We start from the raw sequence: 26,415 nt of genomic DNA, 5'->3' as shown, positions 1-26,415 counted from the left end.
GGGGAAGCACAGGAGGCAGAGCATCACCATGTCCGGGAGACATAAGGCCTCTTTCCAGCACTTCTTGGAACAAGTTACAGAAATGAGCTCTGAAGAACTGGATATGTCAGCCCTGCAGATGAATAAGAGCAGCGTAGCCAAAGGATGGCTGTACTACCACATAGTTAGGACTGGAAACTGTGCTTATGAACCTATAGCTTATGAACTCTCCATGTACACTTCCATAGGAGCCATTTTAGCAGAGCAGCGTATTCTCTCATACGTTAAACTTGGTTTAATCTAAAGATTAGTTGCGGGTAGTTTGGGTCCTTCTCTGGTCCCAAGGCTCATTGTTAGAAGGACCCCATTCTCAAAGAGCTTGTAGTTTCAGTATTCATGTGAAGGTGGGATTAACATGATGTGAAAAAAAAAGGAGAAGGGATCCTTTGTCTTTACTTTCTTTCCTGATGTGGATGCTAAGTATCATACTGGTGCAAAAGGGCTGGAAAGAGCAAAATGTGTAAATAATTTAATGGGGAAAAAGAATTGTAAGATAGCAGTTTGCCAGAGTAAGGACAATAGAGCACAAAATGCCGTAAAAGATAATAGGCTTATATGAATTGGCATGTGTTAGTGATTATGCAATCATTCATTTCCCACAGATTTCTTTTTATAGGAAACTTTGGAAAATCCCTGAAGAACTGACCGAGTCATTTAACCACAACAGGTTTCTTTTCAGCATGGCTAGGAGTGGGCGATAAATATTTTCACATATTTCTATACTGATGGCCTGTTCTCATCTGCTGGAAGTGGCAGCATCCTGTGCTGCTGTGGTCACCAGAAGAAGATGAGGCTGCAACTCCAGGCCAGCTGGGTCCACCTTTGCCACCCCTTTACCTTCCCACTCGTATGGGACTAGGTAACAGATCCAAATGGGAATATGCTCATGTAGTGTGGGGCTTTGGTTCGGTTAATGGCTGTTACAGCAGGCACTGGGGTGGCCAACGAGAGGGATTTCTGCTCCAAACAGTGTTCCCAGCTCTGGGCTGGATGCAGATCCCTCTGGCTTGCAGTGAGCAGCTGAGCTCTCCTCGGTCATTGGCAAAAAGAGTCGTTTGCTTTGTTGCTGTCAGAGGCCGTTTAAATACTTGTGTTTCTGGAAGCACTTTTCTCTCACCAGTAGGCTAAGGAAAACAAGACGTCGCTCTTAAGGACTTTTTTTCCCTTCTTATTAAACATGTCATTTTTCTTTCATTTTTCAGGACAGTTGCTTGCAGCCTCAAAATAGGCTCAGGGTAGGCTCTGCCCCCTCCAGCTTGCTGTGCTCCAGAGAGGCCCTCGTGGACCTCAGCATCCCACTTTGCCCACCATACATCTCAGAGCACATCCTTCTAAAGCAGCTCTCTCCTGTGCTCCATACCTCCTTCCCCTGCTCCTCTCCTCATGCTGGTGTTACCTTACTTCACTTTGCTTTGCTTTCCTTTGCTTCCTTCTGCCCAACCCAATGGAGCAAGAATGCTCAGGTCGCAGTGGTTGTGTCTGCTGTCCTACAAGAAGATAGGCAGGTTTTTAGAGTTTCTTGGAGCTGGGCAGAGCCATGGCACTAAATACAGCATTCTAATGTAGAGTAGGTAAAATAGATGTAATCACACTTGCCTCATTAGAGCCATCAAGCACACTTCTGCTGGTATTGTTCAAATGATCTCAGTTGCTTGGTGTATAGTGTTGCTCATGTATACATCACAGCATGAGGGTTGAATGGGTGAAAGACATTGAACTCCAGATAACGTTAAAAGACTGGGAAATAAAACTGGATGGAGGACCTGGATCTCCCCTGTGGTTCGGCTTTCAAATCCAGAATCCTGATGTCTGGGAGATGGCATAAATCAAAGCCATCCATCAGGTTACAGACAACTCTGAATATCAAATAGTTTCTTGTTTTAAAGAAAAAGAAAAAGAAGTAAGAACAAAAGAAAGCTGTCCGCTAAATCCTGCAAGTGGTTAAAGATGGTCATTAGGAACATTTGCAAATGTTTAGCTTAGCTTAGGTTAGATGGACATCATTCTGATTAGGCCATGAATTTTAGGCTGTCTATGAATAGTAATGTTTTCATTTCTGAAATACATTGAGTCTCTCCACAGCATCAACCCTCTCATGCCATGGTTTGAACTTTGGAGTGTGCACAAGGATGGAAGAAGTACAAGGAGTGGTGGGACGTAATGCAAAGTGAGTCTGAGCTGCCCTTTACTTCAGCCTTCACACCGTGAAGATGCAGTTTATTCCACCAGGAGTGCTGATATTGCAGACACCTATTTAAACACAGCAGTGCTGGAGGTAACCTCTCTTGCCTGGGCACAAGGTTTGAACGTGTTTTATGAACACTGCACTGCTGTTTTAAGAAAAGACCAATACAAGACAAGCTTTGAGTTAGCCATTAGAGATGTAATTAAACAAAGAACACGAATTGCAGTTACTTTTGCTGCGGCGCATTGCCTGAACCAGTGAACGTTTGTGATTTTAAAGCAGTGTTAATCTCAGGCAGCGAGTCCTGAATAATGTTTATTAACTATATTTTAATGACTTGTCAGTTTTCTAAAACATGCTGAAGTATTTTAGAAATCACTTAGTAAATGTAGTTTTAATTCTTTTCCCATATTCATGGGCTGCTACTTAAAAAAAAAAAGAAAAAAAAGAAAGAGATTAGAAGGTTCAGATTTAGAGCAGCAAATTGCTGTGCTAATCTGCAGGTATTTCTCTTCTTGATACAGCCACTAATGTCTAATCTTAGCGACGCAGGCCCAATCATTGTGCTTTTTCATTAGAGCAGCTATGAACTGTGTGCCAGGGACTTGAACTCTGGTGAGCAAGCTGCTCCAAGCTTACAAGCTTTCATATGAAAATGTACCGTGTGTATTAAAGGACAAGGCTAAAAAGAACCTGCTAGGTTTGTGCTGAAGCTGGAGAGTTCACAACAACAACTCTGGTAGGAACAACGTGCCTTTGAGCCTCTGCATGGTAGGGTGATTAGGGCTGGCCCGGAGCAAGCATCTGGTGTCGTGCCAAATTTGCAAACCTTTTAATGTGTTTCTGTTTCTCAGGAGGGAGAAAACAGAAGCTTTGGGATTCTTCTTTTTAACCTCCAAAGTGTTATGGGTGTGAAAGCTGTGGACAAAATCTTCCCCACTGGATGCTGTCTACAGAGCGGGTTTCCCCAGTTGAGAGTTGAACCTCCTACCAGTTGTGTGACCTTCGGACTATGGGTGAGTCTGTGATGACTTTCTTCCATCTACCCAAAAGCTCTATCCCTAATGCATCACGTCTTCCCAGCAATATAGGATATCCCAGGTTGGCATATTCTGTGGAGAAACAGGTATTCTGTTGTGAGAGATTCAATGCAGTTGCAATTTCTTTTGACAAATGGAGTTTTTCAGATCTTCCTGGGAGTTGTAATGGCCGTAGCAGGTCTGAGTGCTCAGTGTTATGATGTGTTCTTCTGTGACTGACTTGAATTTTGTACCTGAGGGTTTTTGAGTAAAAGAATGATGTTGGCATTTATTTCTTTATGAGATGTGGTGTTGCTCTTGTTCTTAGGAAATCCTCACCTAGAGGCAAGGAGTACCTTCAGAGATCTGTTCCCATGCTGCTGAGCATGGAAATCTCAATAAATGACTTTTGTTGGGATGGGGGGTTTCTGTTCACATGAGCTTTGCTTTCGTGTACTTTGGGATTGTTTCCTGTAGTTCAGTGTGTTTCTGCAGCGAAGTGACAATGCAATCTAAGGGATGGTCCATCTCCCCACAGAACGCCCTTAATCTACCTTTGTGCTTTTCTTTGGTCTCTATAGTTTCCTAATTTTTTTTGTAATCTTTCATCTTTCTCATTTCAAGTATCCACTAGTTTTGATCCTTACCAAAGAGCTTATTTTTATTTCTCAACCCTTTTGGTCTCAGATAAGGGGATTGATCTTAACACTTTGAAATCAGCAGTCATTTGACCATGGGCTTTGGAGACAGTTAAGCTCCTGAGGACCAAAACAGTGAATACAGAACAGAAGCAGCCTTGATTTAATATTGTGAACCTAATAAGCCTAATCCTCTGCTTTCTGGTATTTTTTTTTCTGCTTGGACATGGCCTACTGTACAGCATTTCGGGTTTGAGGGACATTGAGAGAAATCACCATCACTTTCCAGAGCAGACATCAAAGGCAAACTCACTTTTCCCATTGCTTTTTATCTTCCTTCTATTTCTGATGCATACTTCATTATTTTTTTTCCATGCTGCCGCTCCGATTTTTGCCCACTTTTGATTTCTCTATTAACGTTAATTAGGCTCATGAGCTTGATCACCAGGTGGGTTTTCCCCAAGCTTCCACTGCAATACTTCCCATCAGCAGCAGACTTGCAAGGGAATTTTGTTAAGCTGCAGATAGGAGCCTAATGTTATTGGATACGGAGTGTTTCAGTGCTAAGTGTGTTTTATATCAGTTGAATTTGCCAGGAAGCATTATTGGCATGATTATTTTTAAGCAGACAGGCTCGAGGGCCCTTGACCAGCATCGGGGGGCAATGAGAGAAGAGGGCTGTTAGCCAGGGGAATGATTCATACCTCTGGAGCTCACCAAGTGCTCGTGTGTCTCAGGGAAGTAGCTCTGCATCTTCCAGCTGAGGAAAACGCAGGGCAGGGGGAAAAAAAAGAAATAACCCAAAAAGAACAAGCAAAAGAGAGAGAAAAATAAATCAATCCCTGGATTCGTTTCTGGAGAATCTCAGCGCATGTAAAGTCAGCTGCTAGGAAGGAAGATTGGCACACACCTTTTGGACATGATGTGCATGGTTTTCCTGGGCAGGTTCTTCCAGCGTTCAGTTTTTCCTGTATTGAATGTTAAGAGGCATAAAATATGAGCTGTCACGGGGTGAGCTGCAGCTTTTGTAGCCTTTGTTTTGTGTTGATTTGCATATTGAGAATCTGCCTTGGGCCTTCTTGTTTTTATCCTTCTTCTTTGAAAACTGCATTTACCTGAAGAAGGGCTTTCATTCAGAGCGCACCAAATAAGCGTTTTCTCTGCAGTTGACTTTAATCCGACCAAAAGAATGAACACTTGGAGCAGAAAACCTTCTTTGGGTCCTACAGGGCATTAGAACATCTCAGGTACTGGCTGCTGCTTTAATAAAAGGATAGGATTTCCATTTACTTCAGGCAGGCTTAATGTATTGTTCTTGTAGTGAGACAGTCAGAATGAGTCAGGAGCCAAAGAATACACTTTATAGACACAAATAATCGTAAATTCAGAATGTCACCTTTAGGCAGAGGCATTTTTATTATTGTTAGTGGAGCTGCTGAGTAGGTTTGATGTTTTATTCTCTTGAGTACTAAATGTTCCAGAGTACCACAGCCCTATCTTTATCAGGCTCACAAGGAGGGAGCACAGCCAAACTTGCTTCCTATACTTCTCTATGATTGATAGCAGATGGCATGCTTTAAAATAAACCTATCCATTAGCAGTCCTCAGTGTTTTTACTCAAGGCATTTACAACTGTCTCTACCAGAAAACACATTTGCTCCGCAAGCTTGCTTCAGTCTGCAACAGCTGTACAGGTGCAAATCTTTCATTAACTCTTAAACAGTGGTGAAATAAAAGTTGCACTGTATTTTATTTTTAGTGGAGAGGTTGTTTCTCAGAGGAGGAGTGCGTTCTATTATTCTCCCTTTGCATATGGCAGTGGTTCATGTTAACTGATGCAAAGTCAGAATATTTTTCTTCTGTCCTCCTTCAAATGTTTAGGGTGAGATAAATGTGGAGGTTTGTAGGTGTACCCCAAATGGCAATACAGGGGTGGGGGGTGGGGAGGGGTGTAATTGGGGTCCCCCAGCTCCTTTCCTCATACAGCCCTATGGGGGAGATACTGGAACAGGCTGCCCAGGGGGTTATGGAGTCTCCATCTCTGGAGATATTCACAACCCACCTGGACGCCTACCTGTGCGACCTGGTGTATTCAGCCCGATTCTGAGCTCATTTCTCAGTAAATAAATCACTAAAATCTGTCCCCGTATTCACTTTGCTTTGCTTAGATTTCTATGCAGTAGTCACAGAGGATGTTAAAATTGGCCTGGCATTCCTGCCAATACAACGAACCCTCAAGCACCTCCCAGAACATTACCGCACCAGCAGATAGACCTTTAAAATATTAGTAGCAAACCTTTAATATTACCATTTAGCATTAATGTTAGACGAGATCTTAAAATATTAGAGCCAGATAAAACAGTATTAGCAGGGGTAAAGGAGTCATTAAGCAGAATAATCATCGCTGACTAAATGGATGCTGAAACTTTTACATGCAAACCAGCGTAGATGATAGGGACTTCACAGAGACGAGAGGATCCTTTCATTTAAAGGAAGTTGGAGAGACGAAGGTTAGGGATTTGAAAGCTGGTAAATAAAACAACACGGCAGGACAAGTGATATGGAATGTGCCATCTCGTTAGCCATGATCACGTCCTGTGTATATTTTCTTAAGCTGAAAAGGTAAATCAAGAAGACAGGCAATATTCTGTTGCAAATAAATGGAAATTGGGGCATTTTTTGTATAAATCTAATGTTGCTGGAGGAAAATACAAATGCGTTCTCAGTACTGGAAGTCCATGTAGGGTAATGGAGGTGCTACAGTAATTTATCAGGATGGCTTGTGGCTTGCGTGCCATTTTGCTGGCATGACGAGCAAAGTCTGGGGAACCTGAGCTTGGCACCACGGAGGAGGGGTTGAGGCAGCCCGGGGTCTGCATTGAGCAGTGCTCCGGAGAGCAGCCATCACCACAGCTCATGTCAGCTCGCCCCGCGAGCACCTGGAGGATTTGGTGCTAAATGAGATGGGGGGAGAAAAACAAGGCCAGCTGTAGACATAAGAACTTTAAGAGCATCAGTGCTTGCTTCCAGCTAATCTCTCCTGATGACTCCTGTAAGCAGGCGAGGCTGGTTGGTGCTGTTAATTATTCAAAGCCCCGCACCAGTTTCATAGCTGAGTGGTGTAAGAGGATGTGTAGTGTCCCCATTTCTCAGTCTGTCTGGGGGAAAGGCACGGAGCGCAGCTTCTCCTGCCATCCCTGCCTGCCATCCCGCTTTACAGGTGGGAAATGTGAGCTGGAGAGAGGCTGCAGCCATCTCCATCCCTTGACCATCTGGCGTTGTGAAACCTCACCTGTCTCTGTAGGGCCTGGTTTGCTGAGTGCAAGGAAGGCATCATGAGAGCTGTCCTGCATCTTAATGTAATGAATGTGCTGCCTTGAGATAGTGCACCCTGTACTTTTGTGTGCAGAATATTCCAAAAGATACCCTGAATATATGATGTCTCTGTTGTTAATGCTTCATTGTGGGAGGAAGGGGAGGGAAAAGCACGTGCTTCAAGGTTTGCATTACGTCCACAATATCCTCAGGCAGTACAAACAGCACACTTGGAGGATTACACATATTTTCTCTATTTATTGTTTGCATTAAGACATAGAGTGGGAAAGGGGTGGCAGTGGAGTCATGTGCAGCATTAGATCCCTATTCCTTCTGTTGTTTGCTGTCCCAAAGAGGCTGCCAAGGCATTTTAGTACATCTTACCGTATGATGCAAAGCAGTTGGAAAAAAGTAGAAAAACATCCATAGCAAAAAAAAATATAATCTATTGCAACAGGCTGTGTTAGAAACAAGTACCAGTACAACACTGATGTTTGAAATAGATGTACACAGCCAGTGTACCTGCCATTATAGCTTCTTTCAATTCAGTTAGAGAAGACCATGTTTATTTCCTTATGACTTTTGGAATTGCTGATTGACTTCTTTGTGAGACTGAGTTTCTGTTTGCAGACTAGGTCACACTGAGCTCCTTTAGCTTGGAGGTGGGAAATCAAACCACTCAACTTGTGTTGTGGTTAGAGGTGGCTTCTCTGTTAGCTTCTGTTGGTCCATTGGTGCTGTGGGGGTAGAGGTGCCCAGACTGAAATGATTTGCAGCCTTTTGAGGGGGAAAAGTAACTGTGCATGGAATAACAGTGTGTAAAATAGCATCTGCAGTGCTCAGAGTCTGGTGTGTTTGATTGTCACTGGCCTCAGTGTGGCTGATTCCAGGAGTTGGGGTGCACAGGTGCCTAAATATCTACAGGCATTGGCATGTACCATCCTCCAGAGAGGCTGGGAAACATTTTCTTATTTAAATGAGAGCCACATTCGGCCTTAAAATTAAGCATATTCTAAAGTGCATATATGAGCTGGGGGCCAAAGAACACAGCGTATTAAGATACCACAGATCACTGCAAATTATGTAGGGGCTATACAGGATAATTCAATTTAGTAAAGAAAAAAAAAAAGGTCCTTTTATCCCCCCTTCAAACCTCTTTATTTATTAATGACCTAGAAAGATGTGACGTTATTAAGACATGAACCAATTTGCCCTGGATGCCATCCAGCACACCCGGAACCGGTGTTGCTCTGTAATGGCCCCTTTTTCTTGAAGGAAATAGTAAGTCCCAGGCTCACCCCATGCTGGTGAGTACTGGAGGGGCCCAAGGCCTGCAGAAGGGGAGGGTGGAGAGAGGCCATGCTTAATCCCCAGTAGATGTAGCCTTTTGGTGAGTAAGATGGATTTCTGATGTTGGCCTCCATGCCATTCATAGCAGTGTTCCCAGTAGTAAAATTGTGCCTGTGCTAAAAATCCCCCTCTCATGCCCCCACTTCCTTGCCAAAACTAAGCTGAACTAAAATCATATTTTAGGAAGCTAATTGTGCAGCCAAATAGCAGAAAGGTATTGAAAAACTGTTGTGTGCCTAACGTTAAATGAATTTACATTGGCAGTAGGGAACATGCATAACAAAAATAAATACAGGGACACGGCAAAAGTGTAAGCAGTGGAATTTAAACAAAAAGAAACGTATGTAATGCCAAGCATTGGGAATGGTATTCAGACTTGCTGCAGAACTAATATTCTGTGCAGTTATTGCACATGAACTTTTACAGTTAAAATACATTCTGAATGAAGTTTGCTCTGTAATCAGTTTATTGTATTTCTTGGAAAACTGAAGCATATCAGGATGTGCATTTTTTTCCATACTCCTGAAGAGTCTGGGTCCCCTCACCAACCTGTGGGCAATACAGTAAGAATAAAGGGGAATAAAGCACTGGCATAGGCTGCCCCAGTAGTGGAGTCACCATCCCTGGAGGTGTTCTAGAACCGTGGGGATGCGGTCAGTGAATGTGATGGGGGTGGGTTGGTGTTGGGCTTGGGGGATCTTAGTGCTCTTTTCCAACTTTAATGATTCTATGAAGAAAAAAAAAGAAAATAAAAGGGGAAGAAATGAAACAAACAAACCCCAAACAGTTTTTGGAGAAGATTTTAGAAGTTTCCTGATGGATCGGCATCCTTGAGATTAAACATTCCCATATGTAAGTTGACATTTGAAAACGTAAGTCTCGGGAAAGATAAGGTGGAAATGAAGAGAAATGCAGCCTTAAATATTTGGAAGCATGACTTCCTGCTTTGCATGGCAGCTGGTAAAACCTTTGGGGGAATAGGGCCCTCGTTTCCCCTAAAAGTTTCCTCCTGTCACCTAATGTTTTGGTGCTCATCTCTTCCACGCCTTTGGAGGAGAGCTGCGGTATCCCCTCTCCGTTGCTTTCAGCCCCTCAGACAGATGTTTTAGATCAATTGCTCCAAACGGATCAGTTTAGCAGTCAGAAAACACTGTCAGGAAAGATTTGTGGTAGAGAAGACAAAACTGTGAAATAAAATTGAACTTTTATCTCCATTTGGATGGGAACCGTGCGTGGCTGGAGATCCCATGGGGATGAACACAGTGGCCTATCGTGCTTTGAAAAACCAAACAGATGACAGGGCTCATCTGCAGCCATCAAGCAACAGCGGCTTCTGAGAAATGGTGTGATCACTATCATGCAGTGTGCAGCAGGAACTAAGGGAAAGACTATCATGGGAAAGAGGAAGGTCCTCCTGCAGCAAGGCAAGATGATGGTGAGCTCCTGCAGGGCTACGAGCAGCCCTGCTGCCCTTGCAGTGAAGGTGTGACAGCACAAGGCATGCCATTGCTGCTGGACTTTGAGCCATGATTAATGTGCCAGCAGTGCTGGGTGTCAGCACTACCTGGCTACAGTCGGCCCACCTTATTTCTGAGAACTCAGGGTAAGGAGGCTGCTGTGCTCATTGTGGCAGCTGTGAGCCCTTCAGCAGGACAGAGAGACCTCAACCCAAACCCCGATCTGTCTGCCTCTCCCTGGGTGTGTGTCAGCACAGATCTCCAAAGGCACCTTCTTTCCTTTAGAAGATGTTGTTGTGTGCTGTGCCCCATGGTGGCCTGTTCATGTGCTGAGCTGGAACTCTGCTTGGCACCATCCCTCAGCTTACCCGTCTTGCAGTGCAGTCAGACTATCATGGGATGGCTTAGGTTGGAAGGGACCATAAAGATCGTATAGTTCCAACACCTTGCCATGGGCTGTGTCCCCCTACCAGCTCAGGCTGCCCATGGCTCCATCCGACCTGGTCTTGAGCACCTGCAGGAGCAGGGCAAAGCCATGTCTGCAATGACAAATGTGTTCCTACCATGGACTGTGCCTCTGTCCCTCCATCACTTCTGTGCCCTGCATGCCTTGCTTTTTGGTCGCATTGTACTTTGTTTCAAGATGTTTTGCAGCATGTTGCCTTCGCCTGCTCGCCTCCCTCCGTCTCCGTGCTGGATGAGTTTGCATTGTGTGGTGTTTTCCTCTTCATTTATTGCAAACAAATCTGGTCTCTGCCATTTGTTTACCCTTGTATTCTGTCTTTATGCCTTGGTATGCATTTTTAATTAGATGCACTTCAGTTCTTTCGCTGCTTGTTAACACTTTCGGATGGAAAGTGCGGTCCCCACCAGCTCTGCTAGTATTCTCTGTGTGGAGGAAATGCAGATTTGTTTCTTCTGCCCCTGATTATCATCCAGTACCAAGAGTCAGGCCCCAGCCAGTCTGCCTGCTGGGTCCCTGAGGTCCTACTGGGGATGTTCAGATGGTTGCCCCTTCCTCAGCTGGTGTAATTGAGGGTGCTTTAAGTCCAAAATGTTCTGCATGCAGAGAAATAGTGTTTGGGCTATTTGCTTGGAGTGTTCTCAGGCCTCGGCAGCTTCAGTGTGGATGTGTGATGTAGAGGAGTCCTGGGCAGAGCCTGCAGTGTGTGCAAATCAGCTGCGTGCTGTCCCAAGCCCTTCTGCACTCTGAGATCAGGAGCATCATGGGGATGTTGGCCACAAAATAAACAGAGGATGGATGAGCCTGGGTAAGGATACTGCAACCCCAAGCACAAGGCAGCATTCACAGAAAGGCACCTTTCTTGAGTGCTACTGTTGATAAAGCATCACTTTGTTTTCTTTTAAATAGTGTGAGCCCATTTGTGCTTGTACCATTTTGTTCTGCTTCCGTATCTGACTAATGCCATGGGCAGGGGCTTTCACCCTCCCTAGTGCTCTCCTTGACCACCAGCTTTCTGGAGATGGTGTGGGAACTGAGATGGGAAATCTTGACCCCATTCCACTCTTCCCTTCCAGTTTGCCTGCACTGCTGAAGCATTCACTCACCTCCCCCCTCCTCTGCTTTGCCAGTATGTGTGTGTTCTCCAGGATTTAAGCTCCTGAGAGGGATGGCAGGACTGAAAGGAGGTGAAAATGTCTCTTCCCATCTCTGAGAGTGTTCCCTGACCCCACTCTCTGACTGGGGGCGAGGTTGCCAGAGGTCAATATCCACTTCAGTGAGTAGAGAGATCGATATCTGCTGAAGCCAGTGCCCAGGATTGTTTCCTCTTCCTTGCCAGCGCTGTATTTTATAGAGAGCAGCCAAGAAATTTTTCTCCTCCCTTCTAAGAAGAAGAAGGGGGGAGGAAAGTAAAAAAGGAAAAAAGGAAAAAGGCTTCGTCTTCATACTTTCTTTCCCCCAGGAGGGCATTGCATTTAGCCTCTGCTCTGCTTTTTGTTATCCATTTGCATGGCATGATGTTTGCTTTGGCTAATGGGGGCAGTGCCGGCTACTTGGCCAGGAGTGGGGTTCTGCTGGTACCCAGCAGTGTGCAGAACAAGGGTGTTCAGCCCTCAGCCCGAGGTGGTTTGGGGATGCTGGGATGCAGAGGACATCCCAGATGGTGGAGTTTCAGGGTGGGAGCACTGTGGTGGTGGGAGCAAAGAGCCTACGAAATAGGAGCAACATCATGTTGGCAGGAGGATGAAGTGTACAAGCTAATAGGGCTTTTCCACTTTAATGTCTCCTGGTTGCTGTTCTCAAACTCAGCACCAACTGTTCCTTATGCCACACATCATATTTTTCTTTCTTTTCTGCCCTCTGCTTCATGGAGAAGGCTTTAAAGCAAAGAAACACCAAACTATGAGAAACCAAGGGAAGATACAGACTGGCTCACTCGTTAGTGCCGGAATGTGGAAACTATGAAGACTTCTTTTTTTTATTACCAATGCTGGAAAGCACAGTCACCGAGTGGGCTGGAATACAAGTTATGCTACATGCAGTAGTTAAAAAAACCTGCAAAAATGGGTGTAACCCGTGGCTGTGGTACAACTGGCCTTTCAGCCCCCACTTGAGATTTGTCCATCCCAGGGGGAAACTGTGGTTTGGAAGAACAGCGTACATTTAATTTCACTCGCAGAACTTATTGGAGTTGGCACTTCAAGAAAGACTCTGAAGTATATTTTTTGTCATGATGAGTGGCCCCCCTCACCACTGCGTTTGATTGTGTTGGAAGCAGAAAAGTGAAATTCTTATAAAATGATGATTTACAATCGCTGATGATCCAGGTAGGGTGCATGGATTGCGCCAGCGTGGTTATGGGACTCCAATCTCATCCTCTCTCGTTGCTGTGAGAAAATAAAACCGAAATGTAAAAAAGCTGAAAACACATCCTCTGATTGCTCGGGGAATTTTCTTACTCATACGTTATCTTTCCTAGTAGTTTAAGTTATTTTGTCTCCACTAAAACCCAAAGCAAAACACTGCCCTGACACTTTCCCCTTGATTTCTGATCTGTGGCGGCCAAATTTATTTTTATCTCGTGTCGTCTTTTCCCCTATGGTTATGCAAATCCTCGGAATAAGGGGCAAGGGGAAAAGCTAATTTTAAAGCCAGTAAATTCCAGTGGGAGATTTCTTCAGCCGTTCTGAGCGGGACTATCCTGGGTGCTGTTGCAGAGCTGTGGCTACCTCCAAATAACACAGGGGTGGGTGCCAAGTGGGGAGGCTGAATATTTTCCTTGTAGACACATAGCTTTGCCCACAGGACTGAAGTCTTTTGCCTTAATGCTGCATTAAGCTTCTCTGGAAGTACAAAGCTGACTTAGGAGGCACGCGTTGGTGAAATGTACCTCAGTGCAATTGGCCACTGAGTAGAACCTCTGCATGGAGGGGTTTGGCAGTGGGTGAGTGTGGGGCTCATCTGAAGTATCTGCAGGAAAATGTGGGGCATTGGCACCTCATCTGATAAACAGTAAGAGATACTCCATGGGTTTCCATGCTGAAAATCCAGGAGAGTTCACATTAGGATCTGCTTTGTGAGCCAACTCAAGTGTGTATGCAAGTGTTGGAGCTGTAGTCTGTAGTTCAGTTTTACTGAAAGTACTGGAGGTAATCAGAGTATATGGCAAATATAACGGCTTCCAAACAGCAGTGTGCTCTTGTTCACAGTGCTGGTGCTAAGTTAGTTGATGCAATTCGTGGTCAGTGTCTGGAATCACAATCAGATCCTCTTTGCTCCCCCTTTGAGTGCTGTTGCAATACTCATTACTGCAGCAAATTAACCCGAGTCTGCTTTGGGGCTGAAGTTTCTGTATCCAGCAAAACTCATGAGCCCCTCCTGGTGTGATGTGTCAAGGGGATGTAAGCTTATCTGTAAATGGTGTGTGGATTGGGATGTGTTTTAAGTACCCATGGAGGCCTTTCTCTATTCTGAGGAAGGGAAGATGAGGATGTGAATACTGATGGAAATAATTTAGGTGCAAGGTCTCAGGTTTGGAAAATTTGGCCCATAAAATGCATCCGCTAGGGGTGCTTGTGGTTGCATAAGATAACAAAATGCACCAGTCATGTGGATTAATCTCTCGAGTTACCACAGGGGCATATTGCGTTCACGTTTGTGTAGCCTGATTAAGCTGCATATGAATTTACGTCCCAGCCTTGTGACCTAATAAACCTATATGGTTTAAAATGCACAGCAGGGGCTTTGTGCGTAAATTCAGCTCTCACGAAGCATCGTGTGCACGTCTGACTCTTCTTAGAAAGAGTCGAGCTCGTCCCATTCCATCTGCAAACGAGCGTCTGAATGCCAGAATAAGTAGGATAGATAATTTGCTTCAAATATGTGTTTGGGAGCTTTCAACCTAGATGCTCTCAGCTCTTCATTCGCAAATTCTCTGGTTTGTTCAAACTTTTGGACTCCATTTGATCTGGCTGGAAATGAGAGCACATCAGGCCTCGTACGTAATCAGAAAATGTCGTGTGAAAAGCGAAGACTGCTGGGAGTAGCATCTTTGTGGGATTCCAGCTAAACCAAACTCGTTCGGTGCTGCTCCAGCCCTGAGCAAACCAGCCCCGTGTCTGCATGTGCAGCCTGGGCTGCTCCTGAGAGCGGCTCCGGGAAAGAGTTAAGCCTGTTCTCCTCTCCTAGTTGGCAGAAAGTTTGCAGTTTAAAATTACATACTGACTCTGGTGTAGAGACACAAGAAATTATAGAGCAGACACTGTCCAGGACAACGTATAATTTAAAATGTACTAAAGAATGTATACCACATGGCAAAGTAAGTGAAGTGCTTCTTCAAATATAAGTGTTTTGCATAGAAAGGCTGTAATTATCCACTCCTAGGGAAATGTTTGCATTCATTCTAAATCAATATTTACTATTCATCTCTTGTGTTCAACAAAACAAGGATTTAACATTTTTTTGTTTTAATGAGGTACTAAGACTACAATAATGCTACAGTGTAATTGTCTTGATACAAAATATTGCTAAATTGTGTTGCTATTTCGGGAGCGAGCAGTTTTTAAAAGGAGGGGGTATCCCTGTTTGTGCCATGTTCCTGCACTAACACAATCCAAGCTCAGCCAAGCAGGGCGGCTCACCACTTCCAAAGCAGAGTTAAGCCGCCTCTCTGTTAAGGCCCTTAACTGGGATCATTCGGGTGAGTCCTCTGTCTCCCCCCGAAAACATCAACCTCTTTATAATGATTCCTTTTCAGCTGGCGTCTCGACAACAAGCAGAAGAATGCCATTTCTGTTTCGGGTTTAAGGTTGTTTTCTCCCCCCCCAGCATCCTTCAGAGAGGCAGCAAGAGCTGAGCGGGTGGTAATTGGGCTGCAGCCATCCCTGCACGCTGCTCCGAACCTGTTGGTGCAAATGGGGTTGCCTAAACTTCACCCTCCAGGAAGAATTTTGGATGTTTTGTAGAACGGTGCCATCCTTTATATATGTATATATATTTTTTAATGCATTTTTATGCATTTCCCGGGCACTGCACAGCGTTGAAGTGGCCCTAAAATCACACAAGGGCAAGCAGTCCTTTCTGCAGCAGGACCCTGGTGAAGCAGGAGCGTGTGGGAAGGGGCAGAGCTTTTGGAGGAACACCGCTTTTAATCACAGCTTTGCATTTCTGCTGTGCTGTGGTTAAGAGGATGCCCTTGCACCAGGCTCTTTCTCCTTGAATTTACCTGACATGTCTTAAGAGAGGTACCTCTCCAACCACTCTAACTTCAAAAAGGAGAAACCACACCCATCTGGCACTGATGTGGCTCCATGTGAATCAAATCAGATAACTGGAAAGACTTTGTTTGGAAAAACCTTTAAAATCTAATATATATATATATACATATATATATATGTATATATAAACCCTTTTTAAGCTTACGCTCTGCCCACCAGGCTCTGCCCTCCCTTCCCCGGCACTAAATACTTCCACTTCTGCTGCTGGAATTCATGGTACAAATGTGAGCTCTTGAGTGAATTTCATTCTTCTGTTCAAGGAGATAGCTCTGGTTTCTTTTTTGTTTCTCACGCAAATCTAAAGTCATTCTTCCAAAAAAAAATCGTGCCCATAAATAGGGTGAATAGCCCTGAAAGAGTGCTCTCTTTCTCTAGCAAACGTTATTGAAGCTGGTGTTTGAATTCTCCAGATATCTCTTGGTGCTCAAGGTAACAAAAGGCTGTGTAGTGCCTAATCATTCAGCAGCCATCCAGGAAAAAGCAGAAGGTTAAGAGCAAGTTCCTAAAGTCTGTAAAATCAATGGGATGCTGGAAAGGGAACTGAAGTGTACCAGAAGGGACCTCTTGAGGGTCATTAAAAAAAGCAGAAACTGATTATGAGCAGAGCTTTTACCCAAAGAACTGGAGGGGGCCGGCAAAACCATTCTGCTGCACTCCAGTTAAATGTCTAATAGTGGTGACATTTTCTACACAGCCCATAAAGGATAATGAGGATGGCTTTGATAGCTTTCAAGATAGTTGTTCTTGTCAGTGTTCACAAAAACATGACATGGGCATGCACTTGGAGTACACAGGTTGAGGTGATTGCACCCAGATTGTGAAAGAGGAAATGGCAACCCAGTATTGGGTCTTCCAACTTTGTATTCTGCCCTATCTATTATGCGGGAGAAAACAAATGGTATCAACCTAAAAATGCAATGGAAATGGCAACAGTGACAAAGCTCAGTGTTGTGCTTAACCAACATGGCACCTCAGCTTGGTGTGATGGTTGTGTGCGGTGAGGTAATGATGTTGGGTGATCTCACAAACAACGGCCTCGATTCTCTCTCACTTCAAAGATGAGAAGTAAGATTTTCATCTAAAGCTTATCAAAATCCATCACCGTCAGCAAAGTTTGGATCAGCGCCTAATAACTTTCTGCTCATTTTCTGTGCTGGGAAAGTAACCTGCAGGAAGTCTATGCCACTGCATGGTTGTGCTATTCCTGTTTCTGACCCCGGTCTTCTGTGAGATGTTGATGAATCAGAGTTTTACTATGATTTATTTTCCAGAAGTATATGTATATTTTACTGGAGTGGTATAAAAAAATTATCATTAGAAAATGTTTGAAATGTCAGTGGGATGATGCTTTAGAAGTTCAAGGTGATATTGTTCACCTTAAAAAATAAGTAGCTGGTTCATCTTTGGTTTTGGTCTACAGGGAGGATGTGTTGGGAGAAATAAGAGAAACATTTAGAGTAAAAATCAAGTTTGAGTTCTTTGTACTTCAAAAGAAACAAGGTTGTTTTGTTTTTTTTTAATAGAAATAGGCATTCACAGGGATGAATTGCATGTGAGTCTGCTTACTAGTGGTAAAGCTGAATTGTGAAACTTGTGTGTCACTGCTCTGTGATTCCAACCATCTTCAATTAAGAGAAAAAAAAAAGAATGCAGGAAATTCAGGTGGAAGGAATGCATGGAAATTGAAGTCAAAGAAAACATTCGTTGTGGCCTTGGCAAAGTGCATTTTCTGAGCTGAAGTAGCTTTTAAGCAATTAGCATCTGCTGAGTGAAATTACCGAGTGACATGCAGCCCCAGATGGAGGACTTGAGCAGCCAGTGGCCATCTGGATTTTGGTCTTTGCGCAGAGTACACTCTGTTCTGGCTCTCACCTGGCCTGTGGACAGCCCTCCATCTGCCTCTCCTGCCACCATCAGCCTTGAGTCATGGTGGGGAGACTAGAGGGGTGGTTCCTCTGCTCACATCAACTGCAAAGATTCCTGAAGTCCCCAGAGATGATATCACCGATGACCTTTGAGTTGTTGCTTTGACCCAGTTTCCCAAAAGGAGGAAAACTTACTGGGATAAAATCCACCTTTGAGCCGTAAGGGTCTTGATACACAATGGTTTCCAATGAAACATATGGCGTGGGAGTCTTGGCATCTGAAATGCCAAGAAAATCAGATCTTAAAGAGAGAATTTTGTCAGCAGGCTTTCAGATGTATATTTTTTAATACAATTGTTCTCCTTAGAAGGTGTAAAAGATGTCAGGTCTAACGGCAGAGACAACTCACTGGCAAAATCCAGTTTTTAAAGTGAAACTATAGTTTGTTAAATTCAATGAATAAAAATCATCTGACAAAGAGTTCCTGACTACTCTGTATCTAAAAATGAGCCAGCCTCATTTAGTCTATTTAAAAATTGTGTATTCATACTGCTTGGATGCCAAGTTCAGCATGATGGAAATGAAAATGGTTGAGGTATAAACCCTTGGAAAACAGGGTTTATAATGGAAACAGTAATTGACTTCTAACTACCGCATCAAAAATACAATACTATAATACAAAGCCTAGCTCTTGGGATCTCAGCTCCACTTCTAACCTCAGGTTGGCAGAGGAACACCTCACCACAAAGCTAACTAATGTTTATAGCTTGTTTTTTTTCTCTTGCAAAAGGAACATGGCAAGTGAAGAAAATTTATAGGAACAAAGCAAAGTTGGCCAACAGTTCAAATGTTCTCTCTCATAAGTAACGACATTCTTCTTCCCTGGATGAATGCTGTATTTTGGCTGATAATTTTAATCATTAAACTTTGAATCAGAACTGAGCTTTACTCTCAGCTTTAGAAATAGTTCAACTGCTCCTCCAAAGTTCACATGCTTGGTTATCCTAAAAGGAGAAGATAAAAAATAGGAGATTCTTTACAGCTGTTGATTTTTCCCTTCCCTGTATGACCATGAATAGTAAAACAGGAAAGAGAGGAGAGATGGCTCTGGGAATGGAACAAAGTAGATTTATTGATCTCATTAATGATGCTCGCCCAAGATGGTTGCCTTTGCTTAGACTGTGCTTAGGTGCCATTTTTGCTGCTAATTATGGTTGTTAAGACATCATGACGTCTTGGGTTAAAGTGAAAGTAGTCGTAACAATTCTCATTAGGGGATGAAAACCATGAAGGACCAGGAATTTCAACAGGGGACCCAGCACTCAGCTACAGTTGAATAAGATGGACCCTTCTATAGAAATGTGAAATAAAACTGAGTACTCTAGGATCGGTATGCACTTAAAAGAAGAAGAAAGAAGGAAGAATTCTACTGAGATCTTTGTGCTTTGTGCAGTACTTCAGCAATTCTTGCTACTTTATGTATTATTATTTAATTAAGTTTATATCTTTGTGGGTAATGAAGAAAAATGGAGAATGCAGGAATATTTTGTGTCTGTAAATGACTTCAGTTCAGCTACAGATGAAGAAAAAAATTAATTACTTTTATTTTCTTTAGGTATTGATGAAGGCACACAGCTATAATCTCAGATTATGATGTACCTGCACCTTCACTTCTGCCAGTATTACTTGCTGTGCTCAGCCAGCTGCAGAGCGACTCTGCTGGAGGAAAGATCACATCCAAGGACCTCCATCCAATGTCAGGTGGGAGGAATGTTGTTGGGAGAGTTGTAGGTTAACATCAATATCTGTTGAAGGTCTTCAGTTCCTTTTTTAGATTCCTTTATATCTGTGAGCTGTTCAAATCCAGACTCTTCCAGCTCCAGCTCCTGCCACTATCCGTATCCTTACAGAAGACATGGGTATGCCAAAACAAGATGAAGACATCATAATCTTTTATTTTTTCTTCCTATGGCTTCTGAGTGTGTGGAAAACTCTTGAAGTACGTGACTCATTGGGCATTAATTGTGATGATGCTTGCAATGGTTGCAACCATACCAACTGCCTGTCCCATCTGGGCAGCTCCAAAGTCTGCTGGAGATCACTGTTAGTGCACATATGTGAATTCAAGCCCTATTTTTAGTCAGATTTCACAGTAAAGTTCCTCTGGGCACTTCTGTGGTATTGAACACATTTCATTGCAAACGATACTATTGATGTTAGTGCAGAGAAGATCTGGGACTGAACACAAAGGTTTGTTCTTAAATCTCTTTTTCCTGGAGCAAAGAAAACTTACCTTTACTGGCATCCATGCCTGTACTCAAATACAACTCTATTTGAAAATGATTGGGAAATTGCCAGTGCAAATACCAAATAAAGGCTCCAAGAATTGGCCCTTTACGATGAGTGATTTATGATTTATACTTTGAACAGTACAAGCTATGCATTTCTATTCAGATTTTGAAAAACAAGCCAGGAAAAAGCAACAATAGCTTAGTAAAAAATGTATACGGTCATGGAGTGCCAGTACAGTCTTTGGCAAAGGATCAAGTAATGATAAGGCTCGACTCTATAGGGACATGAACATTTTTAAAGCGATCTATGTGAAATAAATCTGAGAATGTATGTTTAAATTATAAAAACTACAGCATGAATATGTATTTTGTAGCTAACAGCTCCCTGTTGTTTTGGGCACTTTTCCTGCTTTAGTACAGTTTTTGAGGAGGAAAAAACCTGACTGGAGCACAAGGTACTTCTCAAGTCCTATTTTAGGTCGTTTGCAGTCATAGATTTCCCTGTTTTTCTTATCATTTTTTCTGTGATTTGCTTTTTTAAGGGCATTATCTAGCTCAGCTTGGCACAGTTCAAGTGCACAACTGCAACCTTTTCCATGACCCAAAAGTCAGTGCCACTCCGTGGGCTGGCAGTTTGCAAATAAAACGTATCCTTAATGAAGTGTGGAAGCTCCTGTTCTTTTCCTTCCTCAGGAGACGTGCCTTAATCTCTGGCTCACAGCCTTGTCAAATGCTGCAGTAAAGAACTGGCAAGCTCAGTGCTGCTAATGGATTGAAATCTCCACCAGGTTGTTCTTTTTTAATCTTTTTCCCCACTTTTCTTCTTTCTTCTTCTTCTTCTTTTCTTTTTTTTTTTTGTCTTTCTTTTTTTCTTCCTAAATACTGCAGCAACCACAGTAATATTCCAGTCCTCAGTCTTCTGTAATTATTGGTTAGGGACTTTGGACTGAAGAACATGTAAAGGAAACATATATTGCACCACTAAAAAGTGTCAAGGATTTGGTTGCTTATGTAGGTCAATCATTAAGGGAAAGAAATAAGATTAAAACCAGAGGCAGTTCCGCGTATTTGAAGTTCCTCCTGAAGATATAAAAACTGTGGTGTTTATGCTTATAACTTCTGACAGGTTGGCTAAGTCATAGGCGTTTTGTCTCTCCTATTGTAGAAGTGGAGAATGTTTGGGCTTATTTATTTATTTACTGTCTTTTTGCCAGAAGGTAACTGTAAGCCTGTGTGTGAATCACATCTGAATTGCTTGCAAATGAGTAGGTACAACGTTGGAAATTATGACAGACTCTCGTTTTTGGTCTTTTTGTTATTGTTGTTAGACTAATACTGGGGTTTGGGGCAGCTCTCCCTAATCCTGACATAAACTGGAAAGCTGTGACTGTTTCAGAATTTATGTTGTTTTCTTTTTTTTTTCTTATTACAGAGATATGCTGTGCAACCTCAGCTTGCCTCTTCTATGAGTTCTGCTCTTGTGCAGCTGAAAGACATCACTGAGCAAAACTGACCCCTTTGCAATGGTATTTTGAGCCTTGGATGCAAAGATGGATGCACCATTACAGCGTGGTTTGCAACCTGATGTTTTTCAGAATTTGTGAGTCTTTACAGTAACTTGTGTTGCAACCCAAAATCTGTGAATATTAAGCTCAGGGGAAAAACAGAACAAAAAAAGAGAGGTGGGAAAGCAATTATGCACTCATTCATGCTAGGGGCAGGAATTTGTAGCGTTCCTTTGATCGCTGTTAACCTGGTTCTGTCAATACTGATAACTTTATGATGTCCTGGTAAGAGGAAAATCCAATCCACGCACTGACGGGCACCGAAAGAAATTCAGAGCTGAAATGTTACCAAGTGATGAGTGTGCAGGTAGCATTGCTTATTCCATGTCATTGTGCTGTGGAATTGATGGTAGGATGATGCTCATTTGAGAGACAGAGGTTGTATGCTGTATTTAAAGTGGTGTTTTCCATAGAGCTCCATAGAGCTCCTGTCTATCTATGGGAACTGCTGAAACACTGGCAAATCTAATCTTGGAACATTTCCATCATCAAAGATCGTCTGTTCTGCTGTGGAAGACCACATAGACTCAGGTCCTCATCCTTTTTGCCCATTGAAATGTTATGTGAATGAAAGTGAGTGTACTCAGTGCATCCACACAGTGTTGCAGGTAGATGGCCTACAACCAGCATGTCATCTCTGCATCTTCCCAGCTTGCAGTGTCCTTAAAAAAACACATACGTATAATACTTCTGAGCTGCCTACTGAAAGCAGCAGTTTGCAATATATGAGGGCATTTTTTCTAAAGGCTGAATTTTATATCAAAAGGTGCACTGAATCCTTGAATGATATTTGAGGATAGCAAAAGACACCTGAGTTCTTGTGAATAAAAGGCAGTTTCTTAAAGAGCTCAGAGGTTCAGACAGGGGGAGTGGGAGCTTAAGTAGGAAAAGAAGTTTAATCTGATGTGTTCAAGTTTTGCAAGGAAGGACTAAATAAATTCAATCTAACATCAAGTGAATGGAAAGAACTTAAGGAGCTGCTAGTTTGGGGCTGTATTGCTTTGCTGCTGGATACTGGATGAATTAATTTGGACTTTGAAATGCTATGTCTGGACCCTACACCAGTGAAGGGTATCATGGAGCAGTTTTTCTCTTCTCTACCTGCGCAGAGCCTGATTAGTGGTGAAGGCCCGCAGCGACCAAGAAGGGTATTAATGTAAGGCCTGCAGTTGTAAATCAATATCTGAAATAAATGGTTTTAAGCGTTCATTATGGAAACTTCATTCTGAGAATAATTATAAGTCTTAAAAGTGAAAGTGAGATTTAAGTCCTGTGTTGATCTGCAGAGATTTGGCAAGCAACGTACATACTTAATCAGTCACACTGTAGCTTCCATGCTTGCAGCTTGTTTGTTCTGAGAAATACAGCATATTCATTCATCATGTTTATTCAAGTTAGGGCATCTGAGGAGTAATGACAACCTTATTTTGCAAAGTTCTCTGCAGTGCTTTAAAGGAAGTACCTGCCAGTGTGAAAGTCAGTAAATGTGATCATGGCTTGCTTGGCAAGAGCTCAGTTTTCTGCTGTGTAAAACAGCGGAGCCTGACAGAGCAGGACATACTCCTGTGATCACCTTGTTCACAGCAGGTAGCATTTCTGACTTTGAATTCCTTCTTCATGAGGAAGACTTTGATACATTTCTATTACGTTCGCCTAAAGAGCAGCATTCACTTACGATGCTGGAAATTTGGGCTGTATCAGAGCAGCATTAGAAATCTCTGCGCTATTTACCACTAAACTATTGTAGGTGTTATTTTCTTTCTTAAGAAAAAAGCAGTGTTTTATTATCATCCCAGCTCTGCAGGGGAATAGGTTTGCTTGATGACTTTGAGCTACATACATCTATTTTTCTTACCGAGATGTCAGTGATGTTGCCTATAGCATATGGCTACTGTGAGTGAGTAGTTCATATACTGAGTGTGGCAATAGTTACTGTTCTTCTCTGTTCGTGTATAGATTCCATTTCTCCTGCACCACCTCCTTCTCAGAATTGAAAATAAAAGAGTAGAAGTAACGAGAACAGCCTTGCTCTTTTTCTCCCTTCCAAGTAGGTAGGAGAAAATTGCTTGATTAGATTATAGGGTCTGTATATGTGTGTAAAGAATTTATTGCGGGAAATCTATATTAGTGCCAAAGCGATTAATGCTAATTAATGTTCCCAAGTTTAATAACAAAAGAATTAATAGTGAACAGCCACTTACTATAAAGTGTTTCCTTGACATTTCTTACTAAAAATAAAAATTCAGAGCGTGTTGCAGAGATTTAAGGGAAGAAGAAAAAGGAAGATTAGGTAAAGAAAACATCTCACTGTAATTTAAACCGTTATTTGTCTGACAGCTTTTTATCTCCTGTCTGGCAGAAATAAACATATTAAATTTTTTATTAAAATAGTTAGACTTTGTAAGAGTATTTTTTTTTTTCCCCAGTTCAGTAATAAATATTTATTTCTGCCAGAAACAAAGAAGTTTGTCTGCGAGGCTTTTACTGAAGCTCAGCCAAAGGTACGACTCTTTTAACGAGGAAATACAGCTTTTACAGACTTCGCTTTCTCTTCTTCAGTATAAATTTTGATGTATAAATAACATTCCTACGGAGACCTGGTCATCTGCTGGTATTGATCACCTGCCTCCCTGTCCTCCAAGGTACTGGCGCCTTTGATTATTGTTTATGAAGGATGGAGAGCACTGTATCAATTAAAGAATAGCTCTGAAATGCAGAGTTAAACCACAGCCACAGTAAACTTTCAAATAAACAACAGCTTAAAGCAAGATTTTCAGGCATACGGGCTGGACACTGGACGTGGCCAGAGAAGGAGTTTAACGTGACCAAGAGAGCTCTTGCAAAATCCTCCTTCTGTTGCTTCTGCTCTGCCTATCCCCTGTTGTGCTCAATTGGCATGGCTTTAAATATCACCTCCTAGCCGTCAGCGCAGTGGGGCAGTGTCTGGACGAGATGGTAGGAGACTGGTGTTAGGCACTCAGATCAGAAAGGGGATTGCATCCATTTGGGAAAAAGCACTTGGCCAAAGTGTCCAGCACAGAGTGAAATTCCATCCTTTTGAAGGAAAAGAGCATGAAAGAAAAATACTGTCAGATGTCCATGTACTATTAAGACGGAATAATTCATACTGAATTCTGCTCTTAATGTTTTGGTAGATCTGGATGTACTCCGCCTATGATCTGGATGTGGATAGGGTTTCTCTGTCTGTGCTTCTGGCAAATGTGGTCAGTATTTAACCCAGACTGTATTTTCGTGCTTACCATCTGCCTAATTCTGAATGTCAGATCCACAACTGGCCCGCCAGTTATTTCTGTTCAGTGACTTTGAACTCGCTCAGTTCAGCAGTGACGAAAGGATGTATTGGTTGTACGAAAATGTCAGCCGAATTCAGTCTCCTCCTGAAAGCTAAAACCAAATCTTTCTGTGAAAATAAGAACATTCTGCTTAATTGTCGCTGTGTTATTTTTCACTTTATCTTTGTTGTTGTTGTTGCATTTGATAAAAATGGAGCTATGGTAATCAAGGATGAGTTTGTTGAGGGTTTTCTGTCTGATTTCGATGGCCACAGTACGATAGACCTTTAGTAAGTGATTTCCAATAGTAATCCATGTTTTCAGGTGTGGAACACCTCTGATAATGCATCATATCTAATATTTAGCTGAAGTGGGCCATCAGATCTTGATCCTGACTGTGCCATCCTTCTCACATAGCCATGCTACCTTGATGCTTGTTTGAATATCTCTAGTGTGTCTAATACTAAAATAATTGGGCGTGTTTTATATGAGTCACTGCACCATAGAAGTCTGGGCATAACCAAGAACTGTTGGGAAAATTGCTTACGGTTATTTCTTGTAAGAGAAATTACTTAATACTGATTGTTATTTGTACCTCACAGGTCTGATTCAGTCATAGCCTCAAATATCAGCAGCTTTACTGGAAAATGGAGTGACCAGTGGATTAAACAAATGAGAGGGCTGGAAATGGGTCTGCTTCAAGTCTTAGCATGTACTTCGGGGAGCGATATCTGGAGATGGTGGAGGTAAGAGAACTACTGCGGAACGGGCAGGAAAGGTTATAGCTTGGATGTCTGTAGCTCAGGTTGTACTGGAGGGCAGAGTCAAGCCTTGTAGTTATGGGGATTTGCCATGGATCTGGAGGTGTGTGGGCTCGTGTTGTGGCAGAGACAGGTAAGGTCAATATTTAATCTGCAGGCAGCTGCAGCCCCTCATATGTATTATTTCTTTCCGCTTTTGGGTACAGATGGACCCAAATCAAGCAGTGCCTCCAAACTGCAGGTGTATTAGAACAGGGTCCAAGTGTTTCTTACTGTCCTTCCCTTCAGAATGGGTCAGTTCAACAGCTGATGTTCATTCACATCCTTCTTCCTCCCTTCACAAAACAGGGAGGCCTGTGTAATTTGTGTCAAATTACATGGACTTTCTCTCACTAAGGGCCCACACAACATTGTGTTTCAGGATAGAATCAGGGTCCTAGAAGGGATTAAGCATTTCTGAGTTTAATTAAGTGCACTAACAACATATGGGTAAACTCAATCTCATAAAGCAACTTTATTGTACAAATTGACACACAAAGTAAAAGCCCGCTGGGATTAAGTAAAATAACCTGAAAAACACATTGAAGTGCATGATCTTACCACCTTGACTCATGTCAATATCTCTGCTTGAGATGGTTATTTTCCTGATGAACAATTAAATACCAGTGATGGTAGCATGTAATATTAACATAACAAGGTATGAGCAAGAGGGATTTGCTTTTGACTAGTTAAGAAATAGGATTACTAATTCACAATTTTATCATAAGATTAGCCTTTAATACCTGATAATCACCTTTGTCAAGGAAAATTTCTTCAAAAAGCAAAGGAAATTTGTGAAAGGGTCTTGAGACAGGTGGGTGGGTGAGAAATCTGGTCTCTCTCTTGGGGCAGGGTAAGA

The 26,415-nt window shown here is 42.6% G+C and overlaps 1 long non-coding RNA gene across 6 annotated transcripts in view; it reads left to right on the top strand.

The window, feature by feature from the left end:
- Window positions 1-26,415, top strand: part of LOC107317048 — an 84,818-nt gene that overhangs the window by 9,508 nt on the left and 48,895 nt on the right. For 4 of the 6 annotated variants that reach the window (XR_004308014.1, XR_004308011.1, XR_004308009.1 and 1 more), the window contains exons 1-6: window positions 1,716-2,314; window positions 3,079-3,240; window positions 19,223-19,368; window positions 21,331-21,498; window positions 23,918-24,105; window positions 25,359-25,502. This is a non-coding gene — a long non-coding RNA (uncharacterized LOC107317048). Of the gene's footprint in view, window positions 1-1,715; window positions 2,315-3,078; window positions 3,241-19,222; window positions 19,369-21,330; window positions 21,499-23,917; window positions 24,106-25,358; window positions 25,503-26,415 lie in introns of those variants that run through there. The other 2 variants (XR_004308010.1, XR_004308013.1) reach the window with 2 other exon arrangements.

The sequence above is a fragment of the Coturnix japonica genome, chromosome 7, assembly GCF_001577835.2.
Source record: "Coturnix japonica isolate 7356 chromosome 7, Coturnix japonica 2.1, whole genome shotgun sequence".
Lineage (NCBI taxonomy): Eukaryota > Metazoa > Chordata > Aves > Galliformes > Phasianidae > Coturnix > Coturnix japonica.
This window is presented reverse-complemented; position numbering and strand designations above follow the sequence as displayed.